Below are 20,746 nucleotides of genomic sequence, written 5' to 3' on the forward strand. Positions count from 1 at the left end.
CTGAGATCCCGTTGAGGCACATGCAGCTTGATGGAAGAATTCAGCCATTTATATTTGTCTTCATGTATAATCTTGTGGATCATACACAATGCTTTATGTTTAATTCTGTACTCTAGCGGTAACCAGTGTAGAGATTTCAATACTGGAGTAATGTGCTCCCTTTTCTTGGTGTTTGTTAACAGCCTTGCTGCGACATTCTGAATTACCTGGAGAGGTCTCAGAGTAGATTTAGGGAGTCCTAGCATGGTAGAATTACAATAGTCCAGACCAGTAAACACCAATGTTTGTAAAACATACCTAAAATTATTTAATGAAAGCAAAGGTTTAAGACGTTTCAATAACCTCAATTTATTAAAACCTTCTTTGACTTTTGTAGATACGTGTGCCTTAAAGTTTAACTCATGATCGATTATACTTACTACAAGTTCTTTCAAAAGTGGTATCTGTGTTCCACATTAATCAAGTTATGCTACCTACATAGCTTCACGTCTCACTACTGCCTGTTCAGCATATCCCGAGGACACAGTAACTTTGGACAAGCAGTTCTGTGCCTATTCACCCAGTAGTGAACTCTTTACTAGTGTGGGCTGGGTAATCTGTTTCTGGTTTTGCTCTGCAATACAGCCCTCAGTTTGGGACTCCCCATCTGTTATGGCTGATTCACAATGTGCTTGTTGACAGAGAAGTAGGTTTGTTGACTTGTAAATAGGGTTCTCTATAAACAACAAGATGAATTAGCCATAATTACTACCAGCCTTCCTCCCCGGAAAGTCGGCTACTTTACTAAAGCTTAAGCTCTGGGAGGCGATTATGAGGTAGCGTACTCATGTGGGAAGTCCTGCACATGCTCAGTAAAGATAAGCAAATTTGCTGAAGCATTGTCCTTGGGTTCTCAGCCGCTTGCTCTAACCACTCCTTTTCCCTTTTGGGAAGATTATTAATGCTGTTCTAGGGCCTGGTGTAATACTTGCATTGCTTTCTTTTGTTGCAGTTTGAGTTCTGGGAGTTAGTGATTTTTGGAGGTGGCAGGTTTGCTGTATAGGCTGTAAGTGACTTGTATAGGGTTTTATGCTACATCACAACGTGTCTGATAATGGAGGAAGTTTGTGTCACTGCTGCTGAGGTGATAAATGAAATTGAAATGTTTTTGAAGGATGAGTAGTAAGAGAATCATCCTAGTTCTGCCTAGCCAGCCAGGTTGGCCAATCACTTCAGAGACTACCTTCAGTCAAAGCAGCATGATTTTTTTTTTAATTTATAATTTATGTGCATGTACTGATTTTTTTTTTTTTTTTTTGCAGTCTACTTCCCAAAATCACAGATAACATTCATCAGCTACTATGGTATGATTTCTGAAACATATTTGTATTTTGTGTGTACATCTGATCTATCTATATATATAAAAGGCTTGTGTCAGTCGGTCAGTCACACTTTCTGTGAAGCCCTGTCTCTCATGTTCTCACACATAGAGGCAAGTAGGCATAGGCACACACACATAGGTGCACAAAAGCTCACACAAGCTTGCACTAGCACATAGAAGCACGCACAAGTTTGCAAAAGCTCCTACAGGCTTCCACACACACGCACACACTGGCTCACACATGCATACACACAGAGGCAGGCACAGGCAAACATACACACACAGGTAGACAAATACAAACACATAGTCACCCCCCCTCCCCACACACACACAGGTACACACACACACAGATACAGGCACTCACACAGACAAGTAGAGGCATTCACCCCCCCCCCCCTCCCCAGGTACAGGCCTTCCTGGTTTATAATAGGGCTATTATAAACCAGATTACCTGAGCAACACTGGGCATGTTTTGCTAGTGTGTCTATCCATTAAAAAAATAAAAAAATAAATAAATAAAATATATATATATGCAGTATCCACTGGTGCTATTACTGTAGGTTTTGCAACAGTTATCACATAAAAAAATGCATAGTTTTAGTGGGGGAATTTTGAAAAAGCTCTTTTACCTGGGTACATCGGTGTCTTTATAAATTCCACATTAACTATGGATTCTCATGTTAGTCAGCTGTCCAAAGTGTATTTCTTTAAGCTAAAGATATTAAGACCCCTCCGGCCATGGTTGCCAGCTTCTTTGTTTAGAGCTGGTCTGCAATGACGAGTCCTAGGACATTTGGATTATTGCGCCACCTCATTGTTAAGTTGTAAAAAGTTCTCCAGTTGTTACAGAATGTGGCCTGCCTGCTCATTGTGTGTGGAGCAAGCCACTATGAGCATGTAACCCCTTAGCTTCAACAATTATATTGGTTGCCTGTAAAAATGTGAATTATAGATTGGGGATGCTAGTGATTTTACACAATCTAATATATTGTGAAGAATGGTGTATCCTAAAAGATAAACTGAAGGGCTTTAGCCCCATATGGGCTTTATGATCATCCGGGGCAAAATTATTACAGGTTCCTCCACCTAAGAGTTACAGATTAAAACAGACTTGTTAGAGCTTTTTTCCATGGCAGCACCAGGGCTGTGGAATGTTATTCCGGAGCAGCTAAGAAATGTAATTTTAGATGTCAAGTGAAGCCTTCATTGTTTAAAGTGGCATATGGATGTGGATTGATTAACTATACATTTTATTTTGTTTTAAAGTATGTATTAGTCTTGTAATTGTTTTAACTACTGTTATTTTATGTGTTTTGTGATTGTTTGTTGTGATCCGCATTGGATAGATGTGGATTTTGGAAGTTGCGGGATACAAGATTTATAAATAAATAAATACCCACATAAATGACTTTTAAAAATTGTGTTCCTACGTCCAGTTATGTGTGTTTACAGGATTGTTCTGGGAGGGGGGGATGCTGGTGGGGGTGGTTATTATTGTTGAGTTTAATTATCAAAACCAGGTGTCCTATGGACTGAAGTTAATTGGGGGTGTGGGGAAGGGGTTAGGCTGAAGGTTCGCTTACGGTCTCTGGCCCCGTGCATTACTCAGCATTATTTGCCACAGGATAGTGCCAGGAGTTACTTTTTTTGAACCAGTTTGTCTTATATACAAGGTAAGTAGCACCACAATCTTGATCAGCTTTCTTTTTTTGTGGCACCCTCTCTCTCCTCTTCCTCCAAGTAATCTGCTAATTTCAGGGTAAGCAAAATCCAAATGTTCCCGGTTATATTGATCTCTCAAGTGTCCCAGTTTATCTTGTGTTTTCCCACATTAAAAGTCTAGTGAGTGTGAATTAGTTTTTGGTTGGTGCAGTTGGAACTGAAACTTCATGCCTTGCTGTGATGTTATTCTCACAGAATGAAAGCACTAAACACACAGGGGCTGATATTCAGCCACTATCCAGCTGCACAACATAGGTGGATAAACCTATCGGGCTAATTTGGCCAAGACATCCAACAGTGGGGCCGCGCCCCTGAATATGCCAGACTTTCTTACAATTAACTGGATAAGTTTATTCGGCTATGTTTAGAACAGCTCAATAGCAGTCCTACACTTATCTGGCTAACTAAGGGCCTCATGAAAGGCTGTTATCGCATAGTTGCACTATTAGCCCAATTTGGGCTACATTGCCTGTAAGAAAGAGAAAGAGAGAGAGAGAGAGAGAGATTTACCATAGTGCCTCCTCCCTAGACAGGTATTTGTATCCCTAGGGGAGGCCCACCTAGTAACTCGAGGTGAGGGTTAAGTATTAGTGTAGGGGGTTAGGGCCCACTTTCACATTCAACATGAGACATACGAACAGAACAGTGGTCTCTTGTGAAGATTTGATGACCTACGGAGTGAGGAAACTCACTCCAAGATGAGATTTGTGCAATGTTCTCTCCACCTAGCTTGATGGACTCTCTACCTGGGTAACAACAAGCTAGGTGGAGAGAACATTGCACAAATCTCATCTTGGAGTGAGTTTCCTCACTCCGAAGGCCAGCAAATCTTCACAAGAGACCACTGTTCTGTTCGTATGTCTCATGTTGAATGTGAAAGTGGGCCCTAACCCCCTACACTAATACTTAACCCTCACCTCGAGTTACTAGGTGGGCCTCCCCTAGGGATACAAATACCTGTCTAGGGAGGAGGCACTATGGTAAGTCTCTCTCTCTCTCTCTCTCTCTCTCTCTCTCTCTCTCTCTCTCTCTCTCTCTCTCTCTCCCTGCATCATACTGAAACAGGCCTGTCAGGAAACATTGTGAACCGCGATAAACCTTTACCGGCCTGTAGCGCACAACGTAACGCAAATGAAAGAGGTGTAGTTATTGGCTGCGTTAGGAGCCGCACTTTTCGCGGCATACGATAAATCCTCCCTACTTTACATTTACTCCGCCTCCTGAATACAAAATTAAAAATTTGCATTCGCAAATCGCGTTAACTGCTGTTAGCGCGATTTGCGGAATTATCACACGCGGTAACTCCTTGGAAAATGAGGCCCTAAGCCAGATAATGCTGGATATCTGTGTTTATCCAGCTAAGTAAGCCGGATAAGTGGTCTTGCCCCAGAATGCCCCTTTCCCCCTCCTCACTTATCTGGCTAACGTTTTAGTGAAATGAAGTTAGTCAGCTAAATGGCAGTTGCTCACTATGCCCAGATATTTATTTATTTAAAAACATTTATATACCGACGTTCATTTGCATATCACATCGGTTTACAGATAACGGGGGTAAATAAAACAATTTTGAACGTGGAAGGATAAAGTTACATGGTAACAGGGAGGTGAAGGAACAAGAAGGGAAATAGAGGAAGAGGAAAAGGTCCATAGTCATAGATTAGGGTACATGTTGCTTAGAAGAACTATTTACAAGGTTCTTTTTAAATTATTATAATCTAGAGTTAACTGAATGAAAACTAGATTTGGGGGTAAAGGTTTCCTTTACCCCCAAATTCAAACTTAACCGGTTAAGTGATGGTGAATATCAGGCCCATAGACCTCTTACATCAGGAGTCCCTCAGGGTTCGTCATTGTTGACAATGTTGTTTAATGTTTATATGTTGCCACTCTGTAAACTATTATCGGGCTTAGGCTTAACTTTTTACATTTATGCTGATGATGTGCAGATTCTTCTTCCCATAAATAACTCAATTGAAAATACTTGAAAACTCTGGGGTATGTATTTAGCTTCCATTCAGCAATTACTCACATACATGAAATTAGTACTAAATAATCAAAAAATGAAAATAATGTATTTAAGCAATAGACCAGTGACTAACGTAATTATTTCATACAATATTGACTCCTCAACCTTGACTATAGTGGAATCAGCCCGAGACCTAGGAGTGATTCTGGACTCTGAATTAAACATGAGAACAAATATTAGTAATATGATGAAAGACAGTTTCTATAAACTACATATCTTGAAAAAGACTGAGACCTCTTTTATATTTTAATGATTTTAGAACTGTTTTACAAGCCCTGCTTTTTTCTAAGTTGGATTATTGTAATGCCCTGCTTTTAGGTCTCCCCGATAATATACTGAGACCTCTGCAGTTGTTTCAAAATGCTGCCGCCAGAGTTTTAACCGGTGCAGAGAAATTTGATCATATTACTCCTAGCGATGTGCACAATTTTTTTTTTCGGTTTGTTTTTGTTTTCGGGTTCGGGATGGATCATTTTGGTCCACTCCCCGAACCCGGAAACTTTTGTTTTGTTTTCGGAAACGGACAGAAACACCCCCCCCCCCCCGCCCCAACACTTCAAATTTATTTAATTGCAACCCCCCACCATCCCGATTCCCCCCCCCTCTAAGACTTACTAAAAGCACTGGTGGTCCAGCGGGATCTTGGGAGTGATCTCTCCCTCTCGTGCTGTCAGCTGCCACTCTATCAAAATGGCGCCAGTGGCGCTTTGCCCTTACCATGTGACAGGGGCTACCGGTGCCATTGGTCAGCCCCTGTCACATGGAAGGAGCAATGAATGACCCGCAACATTTTCTAAGATGGCGCCGGCCATCCATTGCTCCTACCATGTGACAGGGGCTGACCAATGGCACCGTTAGCTCCTGTCACATGGTAAGGGCAAAGGGCCACCGGCACCATTTTGATTCCTGGCAGGCCCGACGGCCCGAGAGCAGAAGATCACTCCCAGGACCCCCGCTAGACTACCAGGGCTTTCGGTAAGTCTTGGGGGGGGGGGGGGTTGTATAAATTTGAAGGGTTGGGGTGGGTTTGGGTTTTTAAAAAAATAAATGTGCCCCTCCCCCCATGCTAACCCGAAAACACATTTTTCCCGAATTTCATTGAAATTTCCTAATTCGTTCTAAACGAATGCACATCCCTAATTACACCTACTTTAAAAGAGTTACACTGCTTACCCATAAAATATAGGCTTGATTACATAATTCTTTGCCTAATACATAAATCCATCAATAATGTTAACACAGAATGTTTAAATCTATCCTTATGAATTCATACCCCACAGAGAAATCTACGATCAACGAATAAGGGTCCGTTAACAATTCAATCGGTAAAATTTGCACATTTGATTAAAGTCAGAGAGAGAGCAGTGACTCTAGCTGGGCCAGGCTTATGGAACTCTCTTCCTAGTGAATTGAGACTAAAAACTAATTATCAGACTTTTAAAAAAGATTTAAAGACCTGTCTCTTTATAAAGGCCTTTGGAGATTATATTGAGTGTTTTAAATTGTAAATTTTAATCTAAAACTATGTTACTAACATATTGAGAGGCCATTATTTTTATTTTTTACTGATATTTCTTTTAACTTGACATATTTTTATTTTATGTTTTGTTTTTAATTTTAGATATCTTTGTACATTGTATATGATTTTATTTGTTTTGTTTTATTATTTTATATTGTATGGTATCAGATTTATTTTATTGAAATTGTGAACCAGTATGATTGATCACAGGATATCAGTATTTATTTATTTTATTTTATTTAAAAGTTTTTATATACCATCATTAAGTTATTCACCATCATAACGGTTTACAATAGGGCACCTATATCAAAGGAAAATTTATCTCATAATTTACATGGGTGGTGCCATTAGAATTTGGTAACAAACAAGAGTTTATATCAAAAGACATTACTTGTGGATGAGTGTTAAGTAGAGATTCATCCTGAAGGTTGACTATAGTTAAAAATAGGTTGAACTAATTCCATTAGGAGCTGGAATATAGTCATTGGGTGCTTTATGCCGCTTATCTTTAATTCATTTATTTAATTTATTTAATTGCCTGCTTCGTTCTCCTTCTTGAAGGCTTGTTTGAAAAGCCAGGTTTTGAGTTGCGTTTTGAAAAATTTATGATTGCTCTGTAGTCTGAGGTCAAGGGGCATGGAGTTCTATAATGTGGGTCCGGCTAGAGATAATGCGTGTTCCCTCACCTGGGTGAGTCTTGCTGTTTTTACAGATGGAATGGGTAGAAGTGCTCTGTTTGCTGATCTTAGATTTCTGTGTGGGACGTGTACTTTAAGTGCTGTGTTCAGCCATTCTGCTTTTTCGTCGTGGATGAGTTTGTATATTAAGCACAGTGCTTTGAATTGTATTCTTTGTTCTATAGGTAGCCAATGTAGAGTGGCAAGTGTATTGGATATGTGATCTCTTTTGCTTTTTCCAGTGAGAATTCTAGCTACAGCATTTTGTAAAATCTGCAGGGGTCTTATTGTAGTGTTGGGTAGGCCTAGTAGCAAAGCATTGCAGTAGTCTGTGCTGGCAAATATCAGAGATTGAAGAATAGTGCAAAAGTTTGGCAGGGACAGTAATGGCTTAAGTTTTCTGAGTATCATGAGTTTAGCATATCCTTCTTTTACCTTTAGAGATGTGTTGTTTGAGGTTTAGTTCATTGTCAATAATTACTCCGAGATTGCGCACTTTCTTAGTTAAGTCAATTTGTTTGCTGTTATTGATAAATATTGGAGTTTGTGTGATATTCTGGCTTTTCCTTCCTAAGTATACAAAATAATATAAATAAAATAAATAAAAGATGAACAATACAGGAGGATGCAGGGCTTTGAAAATGTTTCCTGGAAAGAGACAGATGAGAGGTTCTTGTGTGGTTTACAGGAAGACAGTACCAAAAAGGAACTCTGCTGTAAAGAAAAACTGGGAAATGAAGATTTTCAAGCATTAATGGAGCCTATTTTCTGGGACGTGCACATTCAATCTTCTGCATGGATGCAAAAAAACCCCTTCCTACCACGGTCAAGATCGCCTTAGACTCCCGATGTGCACTGAAAATTTAGTGTGTATAAGACTCTAAACATAAAAATTATTAGGGGAGGACTTTATCTAGTTATCCTTTATCTAGTTATTTTACCCCTGTTCGATGTAAACCGTCCTGATATGGTATTTTAACCATGAAGGTCGGTATAGAAAAATGTTAAATAAATAAATAAATAAATAAATGAACACTCACACGCAATGATCTCAAAAGCCTTCTTCCCTTCAGAAAGTAGGCTAAAAACTCAACAAAAATGATAGTCACCCAAAGATTGTAGCTAGAAAATAGGGTCGCCAGTAGTTGGCTAAAGGAGCCCTTGCATTCTCTGCCAGTATCGTCATCATTCCTCTACAGCAGCCATTTCATTTTCCACTGTGCCTCCGTGCCATACCTGGGAACTTTTGATTTCCAGTTACCCCAAGATAGTCACGGATTACCTTTGTTACTTTTTCCTCCTCTCTGATCTTGCCTGTCTTGACTCCTTTCTTGAGTCTCTCTCTTCCATTCTGTCTCACTTCTCCCTTTTCTTTCTCTTCTGCCCTTCCATGTCCAACATCCCTCCCTTTCATCTCTTTCCATTGCCTTTTTTTTTTTTATCTCTTTGCTCCATCACCACCCCTGTATTTCACTCTTCTGCACATTTTTTCCTTCAACTCCTCCTTTCTGACTCCCTTTCCCATCTCTCCATCTCCTCCTCAAATCCACAACTTCCACCATCCTCTATTTGCCATTGTCTCACACCTCCATCTCACTGTCCCTGCCTCCTGTCAGAGTGCTTCCTCTGTCCCTTCCTTATGTTGTTTGCTCTCTTTCCCCCATTTTCTCCCCTTCCTTTTCTATCTTGTCTTTCTCCTCACCTCTCACCCCAGCAGATCAATCAGGACCCAGAACAGGCTGTGAGCTGGAGAGGAGCAGAAATCCCTGGGTCCAAAGCGAAGTGCAGCTGCAAGCAGTATAATTGGCTTCTCAAGGCCAGGGGTGCGCAGGGTCAGGGAAGCAGCCAGCCTGTGCTCCTTTTTCAGGCCTTGCCTCCCACCAGCAGCGCCTAGAAACAGAGAGCACGCAGAGTCCTTCCCTGATCCCGTGCACCTCCTGTCCCCCCACCTTGAGAAGCTGCTACTGCTGCAGAAGCTAACAAGATTGCCTTCAGAGCAGTCCCTGGCTTGCTGCTGGCTGCCCATGCTCTTCCTCCTTGTAGCTGTGCAACCTGATGGACACCCTCCAGCTTCCTTCTGGCATAGGGGGCCCATGCTTCTCCTTCTGGCTGCCCCGACAGATCTCTTCCCAGCCACACACCCAGATGATATTTTTTTCCTTCCGGAGCCTGGTTCTGCAGCAGGACCCGGAGTTTTTCTGATGTTGGCCCGGAGACCTGGCGATTCCTTTCCAATTGCGGAGTCTCTGAAGAGTCCCCAGGTAAACTCGGTACCTTTGTTACCCTTCCCTCCAATTCGCTGCCTGCCACATTTCTGCGTATCTGATGATAAACAATAAAAGTGTGGCCTGATAATAAATAAAAAGTAGGTAAATAGCCGCACATCTTTGGCTCTTCTCCAGCCTGGAGTTGCACCATCGGGGCGCAGAAGTGAATATTTGTCCGATCGTCTTAGGGCTTCCACAAATGAATTAAAGGTGCAGATGCATTTTATATGAATGAATGTGGGCACGTCTGTGTTAGTGGACTGAATGCAGTGGGCCCCTCCTCTTGTATGCTGTGAAAGTTTTTGTTCGGGGCAGGAGACAGAGCTGTTGCCCAGAGCACCAAGCCAGAGGGGCGTTGAGAGAGAAGTGCAGCACGCCTCTGCCACGGCCGCCGTTCCCTACTATGACCAATGATTTGCTCAGCAGCTGTATGAACCATTCAGGGCGCCATAGATACCGAGCACCACCTGGGTCACCCAACTGATCAGTGAAACCATGCAGCTGCAGCAGAGGCACTGCAGCAAGAAGAGCAGCCGACTGGGGCACGAAGCGGGGGACTCCAAACACAGTTACTATTACTAGCAAGCTCTGAGACAGCTGCATTATTGAGGAGGGAGAGAGACCCACCCTCCCCTCAGTCAGCTACGACATCAGAGACGGACTCCTGCCTGGGGTCCTGTTTAGCTCAGCAATGGTTTGATGGTGGGGGTAGGGTGTGAGGCTTTGCTGTGCTATGCCAAATGCAGTTTCATGGTCAAATAGCTGCTTTTGTGGCATTCTACTCAGGTTATCTGCAAGGCCAAAAATAGTTTGAGGGAGTCGATCCTGCAGTAGTTGAACAGGGCAAATAACTTTGACACAGGAGTATTTTGCAATTGTGACATACAACACATGACATGGAAGATTTGATTCTCTTATTATCTGAACGCTAACGCCTACAATCTTTCCCTGTTATCCTCCCTGGAGGAGATAAAGCAGAAAATAAGTTCACTGAAAGTACAGAAGCATTTCAGAATGGCTATTCGCGGATAATTGCTGTAGGAATATTTTTCACCCTCATAATTTTAAGAACAGAAAAAGACACAAGCATTCCTGCAGGTTTGTGATACAGGGCATTTTTTAGAGTCGTAATACTAGCTTCCAGTCAGATTACTGCCACTCTGTTATAAACATAAACATTTTATTAGTTGATAATACACATGTATAAAAAAATAGAACGACACCGTGATAAAACCAATTTTGAAAAGCTTAAGGCAGAATTGCTATTCTCCACAGAATCCACCAGAGGGCACTGCTGGACAGCTTCGTGTTTCTCCAGGTGAAGAAGAGACCATAAAATGGTTCCATCACTGTCCATTATTAAGGGATACTGTAAAGACTGATTGTACCCATCATACTCTGACCAAAGTGTGAGTTCATTCCTGTCCTGTATGCAGAAAACAGAACCTATTTGGAGGTGCTACCCTAGGAGATCCTGTAACAAGCAGCAATGTGGAGTTTTTTTTTCCCTTTTCTTGCATAGAAACAATTAAACAGCACATGTACATCTCACCATCAGCAGTCATTCTAATGACGGTTCTTTAAAAATTATGTTTATACAGTGTTCACTGGTGTTGAGAAAGAGAGAAGGATAGAAAAGACAGAGGAATAAGAAGCAAGGAGAGGCAGGCACATCTTCTGAAGTGTTCTGTATATGGGCGGGTCAGACACTGTGGTTATTTGTTATAAACATTGACAGGGTACATGGGAAAAAACTGTTGCTGACCTCCAGCAGGATAATTTAGCATAGAGTTGCTTGTTTAGGGATAGATGTACAGTACTGTTGCCAAGTCTGCAATTGGATTTCCCTCATTAAAAAGTCCATAGGCAGCGCAGGGGGAAAGGGAGAAAGAATTCACTGGCTAAGTGGCAGGCAGAGGGCAGAATTTATGGCGATCGGTCTGAATATGCTGAGAATTCTCAGATCACCTTTCAAATTATCACTAAAAACTCTAGGCTAAATATAAACCAAAACTGCAGAGCAGTCAGAGAAGCAGCCACAGGCCAATAGCTTATCAATGGACTACTCTTTCAGCCATGATTTCTTCTCATCATCTTTGAAGATAGCTCATTTCCAGCTGGTTCTCCTGCCCTGCTCTACACATACTACACACACACGTACATGTACGTACAGCACACGTACACGTATGTACAGCAAGGACTTGCTTCATAGGCACACAAATGGGGGAAAAGTCCTTTTCTGAATCAACTCCATAGACTTCCCTTAAGCCAAAGTAAAGATGGCAAGAGATAAAGAAGGCAGTTTTGAAAAGACTTTACATAGTTGTCAAAAAACCAGTGTATATAAATAGGAAAAATATAAGAATAAAAAGATAAGCTTCATGTAGCTGAACCAAGCACTCAGGAAAATAATGTAGAAAAGGGAAGGCATTTAACATAACAGAAGCATAAAGGGCAGAGAAAGCCTTACTAAACTGCAAAGCATGTAAGAATAATCAAGCAGGCAAAATTTAATTGAAATAAATTTGGCTAAAGATAGTAAAATCAAAGGATGCTATTAGGTTCTTTTGTGGTTGAATTGTGAAACAATTACTTAAAGCAGTAATACGAAATGACTTTTTCTTTGGTATTTATGGTGGAAAGATGCTAGAGGAAGATAGAGGCCATTATTAAAAAAAAACAAAACAAAAAAAAAACAAACAAAACCTGAGCCCCTGAATTTGAGCATCTAAAGTAGGTGCCTATGTTCAGGCCTGCTATTCATTTGTCTAACTTTAGGACTCCTAAGTTAGAAGCCTAGCACTGGAAATCAGGCTGAATGCCTAACTTTGTTCCCTGACCTGACATGGGCTTAAATTTAGGTGCTTATATATGGCAAATTGAAAAATGCCCCTATCTAGGTGCCTAACTCCTTAAGCTAGCTGCCTAGATCTTTTGAATATTGGCCTCAGTGGGTCGTCTAGTGCCCTTATTGGTCAAACATTAAGCAAAATTAGGTTTGTATAACGCAGGAATGGGTAAAAATAAGATCTGAATAATGTGAAAATGTTACTAACATGGTAGAGGATGGCAAAAAACAAAAAACATAAAAAACAACCAGGTAGACTATCCAGTTTGCCCTGTTATTGCCAACCATAATGCACTGTTAAGATTTGTAAGACATCACTTCTTATCCAGGACAGTTTTTGTCACTGTAACATCTCAGGAGATGAGCATACAAAATCTCCCCACTTAGCTCACATCCAGCACCTTTCCCTTCCTATATCTAATCAAAAGCCTTTTTTTAATAGTTTTATTTATAAAGTTTTTAAAATATACAATCAAGAAACAGTAGAATCAGTACAAGATTAGAAAAAAAATACAATAAACAGATAACTATTAATCTGTCCCTTCTGTATATAGACCACAAATGGGAAGAACATTTCACACCCATAACTGACAAATAGAAACCCTTCCAGTGTTCAGGATCATAGAAAATATGTTAACATTGCTCAAAGAATTACAACATTTTTAGGGAAATTAAAGAAAAAAAGCAATAACCCCCTAAAGCAATAACCCACTGCCTATTCTCGAGAAATATTTTACTTCTATTCTGTGTAGATTTAGATATTTCAGGAAATATTGCAACTCTATTTCCAAGAATAAACTTCTGTTTGACTTAAAAAAAACTTCTGTAACAGTGCAGTTTTATCTACTGCAGTAGAAAAGACAACCAGCAAAGGAGCATTCATGGTATCAACACCTTGAGATTTGGGCAAGACAGCGTTAGTTCCACCCTCTTCAGCCAGCGAATATCCTTGAATGGAGAGTTTATAGTCTTTCTGTTTTACAGATACAAAGCAAAAATTACCTTGCACAAGGAAAATGAATAGCATCACAGCCAAAGGAAAAACTTACACCACAAAAGAAAACACCAAATATTAGAAACACAAGAAAATGAGTGCCATTGCTGTTAAGAAAACATAATAGGGGGCAGAACAAAATGAGACATTAGGCAACCTCTAAAACTGAGAAACTAACTTAACGTATATCAGACCATAACTATAATAACAGATCAAAACCATGGACCTATTGGGCTGCTGAAGGAGAGATCACCACACTTCTGGAATCCAAGAGATTTCACTTACTCTGGTAGGAAAAAACCCCATAACAGTCATTCTGATAGCAAACAACACATTTGCAGGGGTATCTTAATTCAAAAGATGGCCCTTTGTCTAAAAGCAAGAAGGTTCTTCCTTCTCACTTGGGCCTGGATTCACCATTCGATCACAGAATGGTGAATCCAGCGAAAACGGGGGGAGGGGTGGGCCTGCGAAGGCTGGCAGCCATTGCACCACCGCGGTGTTATCTCTGCCGGCTTTCGCACCCAATAGCGCCACCGTGAAAGGTGGCGCTATTGGGCGCGCTACTGGCGACGATAACGTGGCTTACCTTATCACTGCCAGAGAAGACATCGCGGAGTCCGCCTCCTCGCCACCCCGACTCCTCCCCTTCCTGCCACGACTCTGCCCCTAGCAAGTTATTGCACGCGAAAAGGGACTTTTCATGTGCATTAGCGGCTTATCGCACGTGATAAGCCTTACAAAATGACCCCCTTGGGTAGTACGAGCAAAATCAAGGAAGATACGAACCTATTGACCAATAAATAACAAATAAACATTTCTAAAATATCTTTTCATGACTTCACTTAGTTCTTACTCGGAAATAAAGGAAACAAGTACTGTAGAGCAGTCAATGATCTCTGGGCCTGAATTTTCTAAGTAGTCCATCGTTATCAAAATCAGGAAGCTGAGCACCTTAAGGTTGTGAATAATTTAATTGATTAACTCCTGGTAAGAAATAAGCTCTATTAATAGAAAGAACTTTATCTGGGTCAAAATGCAAAATCTCTAAAAAAAAAAAAAAAATAATATCTTTTTCGGGGTGAAATAAGGCATCTCTTCCATCAAATATCTAACATGGTTTTCTAAGGATTCAATCCTTCTAGACAAAGCATTTTGATCTTTGACGACTGATGAATTAAAATTCTATGTTTGCTTTATAATAGACTCCATAACCATGACTTTGGTTCTAATATCAGATATCTGACAATCACAATTCATCCCCATAATTTCAAGTTTAGTAGAGAGCACATCAATCTTCTTAGTACAATTATTCAAAGATTGCTCAAAACCCATCAGCAACTCCCAAATAAAGTCCTGGGTTATCAATGGTTTTTTTGTGGGGAAACTGGAAGACTCACCAGGAGAGATCCACTGCTCACCTCGTGGAATCCGAATTGACTCCAGTCCCAGCGAGACCACTTCTGCTGCCATCTCTCAAACTCCTTCGGCAGGAGAGGAGCTAGCCAGAATCACCCCAAGGTCTTCCCCCCCCTTAGAGACTTTCCACAGCGAGGCACCGAGCCACTGCATGTCCCCTCCTCTGCGGTCACTGGGAACATGCCATCAACCAGCACCATGGGTTGTTGCAGGACGAGGTGTCTCTCCACTGGCGGGAACCTTTGATCTAGGGTAGGCAGCTCGGCGCTCCTTCACCACAAGCAGCAACGGAAGCAACGGCCCCAAACTGCACAGTCGAGGAGGAAACAAAAGGTGTAATACTCTGCTGCCCAGGCAGAGGCGTACTGAGAAGGGGAGAGGCGAGGGGGGCATTCCACCCTGGGTGATAACAGGGGGAGGGGTGCCATTGCCACAGTCTCGTGACAATGAGGAGGAGGAGGAGTAACGTGCTGGCAGGGTTCCTACTGCCTGCAGGCAAATGTGAGGCCCTGCGGTGCCACTGGCCTTTCCCTGGAGCTGGTGGCAGAAGAAGAGGTCTAAAATGTGTGTGAGAGAGCAAGAAATTGACCCTGTGAGAGAGAGAGTGTGTGTGAGTGTGTGTGTGTGTATATATCAGAGGGTGCCCATGTGGGTTTCTGTGAGAGAGCGTGCCTGTATTTATGTGTGTGAGAGGGGTTACAGTTTGGGGCAGATTTTAAAAGCCCTATGCGAGCCGAGCCTATTTTGCAAAGGCCCGGCGACATGCGCAGGCCCCGGTACACACGTATGTCCCAGGGTTTTGTGAAAGGGGCGGGGGCGGGACTGAGGCTTCCGGCAGGCGCAACTTATGGAACAAAGGTTGGGGGGGGGGTTAGGTAGGGCTGGGGGGTGGGTTAGGTAGGGGAAGGGGGGGGTGGAGGGAACAGGAAAAGCCCTAGGACTCGGTGCGTTCTAGGTGCACAAGTGTGCACCCCCTTGAGCGCGCCGACCCCGGATTTTATAACATGCAATGTTCTCCCAAACTAGCTTGTTGTTGCCCAGGTAGAGTGTCCATCAACCTGATCCCTTTAATTGCCTTCAGCTGATTCCTATCCACAGGGCCAGAGGAAGTATAAAAGGAGACTTCCTCTGACCATTCCTTGACTTGGCAACGTCTCCTGTGAGAGTTGTTTGAGTCTGCTTGCTTCGGTGAGTTCCAGCGTCTTGATTCCTTGTTCCAGTTTGTTTTGGTTTCCCTGGTTCCTGACTTCGGATCGGCTAGCGGTGATTCCTGGTATTGACTTCGGACTGGCAAGTGGTGATCCCTCGGTGTGTGACCTCGGACTGGTAAGCGGCGACCCTCTGGCACTCGACCTTGGACTTCCTCCTGACCATCATCTCCAAGGGCCCACCTAAGTCCCAGCGGCCCGGGTCCCTATGGGCTCCTCCCGGGGGGACCGCAGGCTTCCAGGGGTGAAGCTCCAGTCAGCCCTTGCACCGTACGTTTGCTCCTTGACCTCTTAAAGGTCCACCTAAGTCCCAGCGGTCCGGGTCCCTACGGGCTCCTCCCGGGGGGACCGCGGACTTCCAGTGGCGAAGACACACCTCTGTTCTTCCACGTCCCGACTCTTCGTCCTCCTCCACAGTTGCGCCTGTCTACAGTGCCGAGGGTCCACTGGTCACATCTTCGGTTCCTGCCTCGCCACCCGACGGGAGAACCTACGGATCTTCCTCCTAAGGTATACCATCCTCCCGTCGGCCCAAGGGTTCACAAGCCTGAGCATAACATCAGTTTTCAAAATGGACTTATGTACATCAGTCTGCTTTGAAAATGACCCCTGCAGGACTCTGTGCACACAATTACACATGCGCATACTTTTGCCAAGAGAATTTATGCATCTACTTTTTGAAATCAAAATGTATGCATGTAAGACCCAACTCCGCCCAGACTCCACCCCCTGAAGTGCCTCTCCCCTATGCACAGAAATGAACACACGCACATAATTTTACAAGCTTATTGGTGACCTAGTTTTCTAAAGAGCCATTTCTGCAGGCAAAGCACCATTTTACCCACAGAATTCCCTTTGAAATTTATAATAAAAGATTTTTGTGCACAAAAATGTACACACAAATTATCACTTCTCAATGTCAGTCTTAAATTAATGAAGGCATTGGCTATTACATCCCAGTGCAGAGAGGTGTATGGTCTCAATTCAGGTTTTTAATGCTGGAAGCTTAACTCTTGGGTCTGAGGTAAAGTTAATGGGGCTAGTGTGCGGCTCTAGTGCTGAGTTCCAGTGTGTTCGTGGACTTGACATTTCTGTTCTGGGGTGCTGGACTCAGATTTTGTGTGCGCAACGTTTGTGAGCACAACCCGTGTTTTGTGTGTGTAACTCAGGAACTATGTGCTCAAAATGTGAGGTGCATGGTAAGATGTACTTGGCTAAGCGCACATTTGTTTGAACGCACTTTTTTTTTTAACTCGATGCATTTGCATACCATTAGCTTCAGGCGTAAATTCTTTTTCAGCGGGTTAGCAAAGATAATGTGTGCTGAAATTTGGCACACATCTTTTAGTCCCGTCTTATTACTGTGGGCCCAATTACAGGAAACGTAATCCTCTGTCAACTTCTGACCTGATTGTAGTTTCCCCTCTTCCATGAGGGGGGACGTGGAGGATTCTTTCAGAATTAATGTTGGCTGGAATGCAATTTCTGACTGCCGTGTTATGACGCAGACAAGGGCTATATCAGCCACCCTTTCTGGGGCCTATTTTCCTAACTTGGGAATCTTATGATTTGAATGTCTAATCTTTTGGCTTCAAACCAGGGACTCTAAAAGAGCAGCTTCCCTGGCTGAACTCGAAGGAGAACCCTATCTGCTTTAGCCAAGTTGCTCATATCCATTGCCTTTTTGCTACAGCGCTGTCGCAAGCATGTTGTAAGAGAGCACATGATTTCTCCAAATATCTGTATTGACTTTAAAAGTCCAAATGTGTGCTCAGTGACTTAGCGAGTAAATGAGGGGTACCTCTTCAGGGCTGGGCTCATTAGTTGAGCTACAAAAATAAGGAGCCAAGCTTAACGTTCATATTCTGCATTACCTAGGTAAGCACACATCCCAGAGATTAGGTAGGTTGCATGGTACATAGGGGTTTTGGAGGTACGTTAGATATATAGCAATGAGAGCAATCCTGGATATCGAGGCTTTTCCTGGTTGGGTGTCTGGCAGAAAAATGACTATTCTTTATGACTGATATTTCCTTGGCAGAATTTGCCTCTTCTGCTGGCACTGAGGTATCCCTAGTCTGTGCAGAAGAGTCAGTGTATGTCAGGAAGACAATTGCCCCAGCCATTTACTCCTGCAGTGTTCATTGAACTATTGGAAGAGGGTAGAGTGACACAGGGTAGAAGAGGCATGGCTAGATGCAGTGAATTTGGCCATCACGATCAGAATGAACATGTTGGTGTCACGAACTAGCTGCACATTTAGGGAATGATAGTACTTGTGGTTATAATACTTTTTCATTGGGTGGTATCAATGCCACATATGTGCAGTCATTTGCCCCCCCTTGTGTTAGTACATAGTTCATTTTTTCATGGCATATAGCACCTGACACAAGCATTTGGAAAAGGAGTTTTGCTGAATTCCACCAGCTACAGCCGTAGTGGTTTGAAAAGACCCCAGAGGCAAGACAATGTAATGAGCTCAGGAGTTGACAAGGCCAGATGCAGCATGAGACCTGCCTGGTAAGTGAGCCCAGATGATACCTTCAGATTATCTCTCCCTCCAAGGGCAATCCAAGATGTTACTATTCATGAGCATGGCTGCTTGCATGATTTCATCTGCCCAGCTCTATGGCCACCCCTGTTCTACTGCTGTACTCCGTAGGGTGCTCCTTTCCCTCGCTCCATTGCCTGCTTATCTCTCTCGGCCTTCAGCTTTTGGACATCCGCAGCTTCCTCCTGAAGGGCCAAGACCCACCTCCATGTCAGGGTAAACCAGCTTGCAGAAGCCACCTCACCTTTGTAGCTACATTGTTTAATGCCACCCCTTGAGTGGGAAAAAGTGATCTTTCTTTTGTAATGTGAGCCCATGAGATGGAGCAAAGAAAATGGGTGTTAAGCTGTGAATTATGCATTTTTATGCTTTTTAGTGATCAACATCAAATTGGTTTTTTGTGCTCTATCGGAGTCATTTGCATACTCGTTTCCATATTTTACTACTCAGGCATGCAAGCTTTTTGCGCGACCAGGATGTGCAGCATCAATGTGCAGATAAGATCGTGACCAGACCTTGATGATTACTGTGTGGTGTAGCATGCAAATACCAGTTTATGTGTATGCTAATACTTGTAGTATTTGGCAAATAGGCCTTTTAATCAATTCAAAAGTAAATTGAAGAAGTGTTTGGAGGAAGAACATATTGGTGGTTATGATGATATGACGACCCATTAGGAAAAAAATGCTAATCCATCGATTCTGAGTTGATTGCCATAGGCAGGGTTAGGAAACACAGTTTTCATTATTACAGAATAGACTACAGATGCTGTTTGTCTTTTCACCTTCCTCTGGATAACCATGTAGGGGAGAGCTGTTTGGTGTTGAGAAGAAAGCTGGAATCGATGGACCTCTGGTCGGCTTTTAAACTAAGCCAAATATTTAACTATGCAACTGTGACTAGATCTATTATTCTAAATTCTCAACTACCATGGATCCTCAGTCAAGAGAAGAGGGCTAAAAGGTTATATTTCTGAATCTAAAACACTTCAAGGAAATGGATTAAGTGAAAAAAAACAAAACAATTATGTGAAACAGTCCTCATCGTTCACTGACCCCTAGATAAATTGTTAGACTGTTTCTGAATCCCTGTCTGGTTGGGCATCTCTTTCAGCTCTAATACAGAGACGTGCTCACACAGAGAAGCCAACAGCTTTGTACGCTTCTGTCTGCTCTCGTTGCTAAGCTGTGCTGTCCTTCAATTTCTTGGTGGTAAATACATTTGTCCTTCATAACCTTCAGATTCTTCCCTTTTTTCACCTGCAGCACTGAGAAAAGCAAGTAAATCCATTCCAGCCTTGCTTCAGGCACTTGTTTACATGTTTACATTTTGTGGCTATTGTCCAGATTTATTTATTTATTTGTTTATGTGCGTTTATATTCCGCTTTTCACACTTTTTTTTCAGCCCTTCAAAGCGGATTACATTCAGGTACTGTAGGTACCTGACAGTAGGTGACAGTACCAATTACATGCAGAGGAACCCCCAGAAATTCTCCATCTCCTTCCACTCAGCATTGTGAGAGTTGGGGATATTAAAAGGAGAAGATGAGATGTGAACTAGCGAGATTTTCCCAAACACATTAGGTGCTTTAGGGACCTGTCATGGGATAGGCAGGCACACACACACACACAGCATGATGTGATCTGCAGGCATATTAAACATGGAAATATAGAATTATGATGGACGATAAGCACCAAAAAGCCTATCCAGTCTGCTCAATTTCCTTCATAGTGCAATGCCATAAACCCCAGTTGATCTCTGGCTTTTTCTTCACTTCTTTGGGTAACCCCACCTTGGGAGGTATGTCTCACTCTGATGGGTAAATGTATTTGTAATTCTTTGGAGTAGGGACACCTGACGAGCTTTTTTCACAGACTCCTTCCCCAGGGTGTGGGTCCTTTTTATTGGGGAAAGTTTTAACTTTTCTGCAGCACCACAGAATTCTTTTGGTTTCTTCTCTTACACTCTCTTTCCCTCTGTCTGTGCAGGATTCACATGCCAGAGCCAGAGAAACATCCACCTTTTAGGGCTTTGTTAAGTGGAGTTCCCAGTTGTGCCGGGTCCCTTTAAACTGGTTGAAAAACCCCTTCCAACCTGGCAAAAATAGTAAATAGTCTATGGCACACAAAATAAATCACTGTCTCTCCCCAGTGC

The 20,746-nt window shown here is 42.6% G+C and overlaps 1 long non-coding RNA gene across 2 annotated transcripts in view; it reads left to right on the top strand.

Annotated features, from left to right (window-relative positions):
- The window catches only part of LOC115094369, a 127,352-nt gene that overhangs the window by 6,632 nt on the left and 99,974 nt on the right, over positions 1 to 20,746 (top strand). For both annotated transcript variants that reach the window (XR_003857542.1, XR_003857541.1), the window contains exon 2: positions 1,302 to 1,343. This is a non-coding gene — a long non-coding RNA (uncharacterized LOC115094369). The remainder of the gene's footprint in view (positions 1 to 1,301; positions 1,344 to 20,746) is intronic.

Source organism: Rhinatrema bivittatum, chromosome 6 (assembly GCF_901001135.1).
Source record: "Rhinatrema bivittatum chromosome 6, aRhiBiv1.1, whole genome shotgun sequence".
Lineage (NCBI taxonomy): Eukaryota > Metazoa > Chordata > Amphibia > Gymnophiona > Rhinatrematidae > Rhinatrema > Rhinatrema bivittatum.